At 34.4% G+C, this 3539-nt stretch overlaps 1 long non-coding RNA gene across 2 annotated transcripts in view; it reads left to right on the top strand.

Moving 5' to 3' along the window:
* Positions 1–3539, top strand: part of LOC106869889 (uncharacterized) — an 8508-nt gene that overhangs the window by 3717 nt on the left and 1252 nt on the right. The gene's annotated exons all lie outside the window — the stretch shown is intronic.

Genomic DNA, 3539 nt, shown 5'->3' with positions numbered 1-3539 from the left:
TATATATATATATATATATATATATATATATATATATATATATATGTGTGTAAATACATATATATATATATATATATATGATTACAGGTAACTATGTATATACACAAACATAGATAGTCATGCACACATACACACCCATATACATACATAAATACATACACGCATACATACACACATACTATACTCATTCTACCTGTATCGATTAAATGAAATTAATTTAATAAGATTTATGTGTCAGTGGACGAATTTGGTAATTTCCAGTATTATAAAGAGAACTACGGTCGGTCTACCATTTGCTTTTCCTCTTATAACTGTTGTAGTAGTTGCTGTTGTTGTTGTTGTTGTTGTTGTTGTTGTTGTTGTTGTTGTTGTTGTTGTTGTTGTTGTTGTTGTTTTTGCTGCTGCTTTTATTATTGTTTTAGTGTTTGTTTATGTTCAGTATCCACTGCTGACGTTTTATTGTCTACGGTAAAAAAAATTATATTAGATGGCTTTAATATCTATTTATCACCATTAATTCATTAATAAATAAATGGTCGTGTTTGGCTGAAACTCGATGAGGTTAAATGAAGAAAAAAATAAGAAAAAAGCAAATCATTCATTATTTTTTTATTATTATTTTTTTTTTCTTTGGTTTAATGTTGATGTTGGGGTTGAAGGTAAATGACTAATAAATAGAGAGAGAGTGTGAAAGAAAGTGTGATGAAATATATTAATGAACTAGACTTTTAATAGATTCGTTTGACCTACATTGAACTTAAGACATTTAAATTCCGTTGAAATGAATGTCTTGTGAAAATCATATCTTGCATTCGCTTCTTATTACTGTGGCTAGGTCTAGGTGTAAGGTTTTCTCGTTAAGATTGCAACAAACGATAGTTAAATTTCTCACTCGTCACCACAAACATACATACACACAAACGCACAAAGCCCACTGATATATTCATATATATATTTATTTTATTTTTATTTGGCAGAAGTAACAAAGTGAATCAAAGGCCAAGACTTTCCTGTGTTAGCAGTTATCAGGCCAGTTACAAATCAAGGGGTCATAAACTTATAAAATGGTGATAATTTATAACCCTCCGATATGTAAATAATTTGGTAAGTGATAACTGGCAGATATCACCGTCCTTGAATCACTCTCTTACTTCTGCTTAATATTAATGAGATATATGTTATATGTATATATCCTCATGTTTTAAGTTCTATTTTTCCTATTTGCTCCTTTAAACGTATGTTGGCAGTCTCTCGACTCCGAGAGAGGCGATTCTGCAATTTCTTGCGGAACAAACAGTACAGATGGCTTGTTTATAATAATCATATGAAAGACATATGTGACCTTCGCAGGATTTCAACTCAAGATGTAAAGAGGCGGAATAAATACATAAAAAGGGTTGTTTCCGATGCTCGAAGGATGCTGTAAATACAATCTTATAACTTTAAATCGAAGCATAAAGCTAGCAATTTTGAGACGAGGAGTTAGTCGATAACACCAACCCAACACGAGCCTGGCACTTTTATCTTATCGTTCCCGAAAGAATGAAAATTAAAGATCACTTCGAAAGAATTTGAACTTCAAACAAATATCGCAAAGAATTTTGTTCGAAGCTCTACTGGTTGGTCAGCCCACTCTTAGCTATCCTTCTTTATTTGTCACTAGAGCCCATTCTTATAACGTAAAGTAACATATATATGTAGTACAAAATATGCAGACATGTAAGTATATACACCTAAGTAGGCCTAGGTTATAACGCGTCTAGTAACTTGGCACTTGGCGTCTGGTTATTTTGTATTTCGCTCTTTCGGCTGGGTCTCATTCGGGAGCAGCTCTGTGATATTTCGGTGTCATCAAGTCTTTGCGGTCCTTAAAGTCTCCAACAGGCACATGTCATTGCAAGACGCCTTCACGCACATCACCTATCCTTAGTGCATCACAAAAAGGACAAGATGCCGAAGGCCAACATCATAATCAATATCATCAGCTATGACTCTACCTCTTGAAATTATTTTCCCATTACATCAGCAACATCAAGAGAGCAGTTATTGGGTGCACCTCAGCTCTGTCTGTTTCTTAACCTCACCCTCGGTCATAAAGGTTATGTATATGCTTACATATGTCCTACTTCGGTCGAGTGAGAGCAAACCCTGCAGCATTTTCAAGAACATATGTAAGCCTCCTTGATCTTCGCAGCACAGTGGTTTCTTACTTTCCCTCTCGTTCTTCAACAAATTCTTCGACCAAGGACTGTTTTTTCCCGAGATACCTCATTCCACCCTTCTCGCCTACCTGAAGCTGATTCATACTGAAGAGCGCCTTCTGACCCACAATTTTTACAAAGAGAAAATACCGTTAAAGTTCGTACTGTTTCTACTGTATATTTTTCCATTTAAGTTGAAGTTTTCAAAACTATTGTTTTCTCTGTTTATTTCACATCTGAACTGTAACAATTAATATTTGAGACTATATGTTTGTTTACTTTCACAAATTCCGTTGTTTATTAGTCTGTTTTCGTGTCTGAAACTAAATGAGAGCTATATTTGTTTACGTTATTGAGGTATTGCCACCACCAATGAGGCAAGTACCTCTTCCTCCTACTTTTCAGACAGCCATCTTGCAGCAAGCGTAAATTTTGCAAATGGCAGACGATAGAAATATATACAGTTACGTAACATAATGTCAAGAGGACACTTTGTTCATCGAGGGAATTGAGAAAATTTTTTTTAATTAATCTGAAAGCTTTTTTATTATTATTATTATTTTCAATATTCTAGAATGAGAAGCGACAAACAAGAGCAAAACAAAACACTTTTCCTCTCTATGGACAGCAATGATATAATCCACATTTGCGGAGTGTGCGAATCTTGTGATTCATAGTAACAAACAGAACAACGAGAACAAAACAACAGCAATAATCCCACCATCACCAAAGATATAACATGTCACACACCACCATTAACACCTACAAAAACGAAAATCGAACACCATTGAAATACAAAATACAATGGCCGTTCAACAAAGTAACATATTTCATATTGATCATATTCTACAAAACAAACAGACAAAACCCTAAAGCATCACCGTATCAAAAGCAGTAAACCACGGCTTATGTATCTTTTATCTTCTGTTTGTTTAAGTCATTAAGATTGCAGCCATTTTGGGACACTGCACTGAAGAATTTTAGTCCAGCAAATCAATGTCAGTGCTTGAGTTTTTCAAGTCCGGTACACATCGTATCAATCTTTCTTGCCAAAATCGCTAAGTTACAGGGACGGAAACAAACCTACAACGAATGGGAAGTGTTGGGGGTTGGGAGTCAGACACAGACACAAACACACACATACATACAAACATTGATACACAGAAACTGTGGAATCCCATCGCATATATATATATATATATATATATATATATACTGTATATATATATGTATGTTCATATACACGTATACACACACACATATATATACATATACAAAAATGCATATACATACACACACGCACGCACACACACATACACACACACACACACATATATA

Source organism: Octopus bimaculoides, chromosome 3 (genome assembly GCF_001194135.2).
Source record: "Octopus bimaculoides isolate UCB-OBI-ISO-001 chromosome 3, ASM119413v2, whole genome shotgun sequence".
Classification (NCBI taxonomy): domain Eukaryota; kingdom Metazoa; phylum Mollusca; class Cephalopoda; order Octopoda; family Octopodidae; genus Octopus; species Octopus bimaculoides.
The sequence above is the reverse complement of the archived record's forward strand: the minus strand, read 5'-3'. Positions and strand labels throughout refer to the sequence as shown.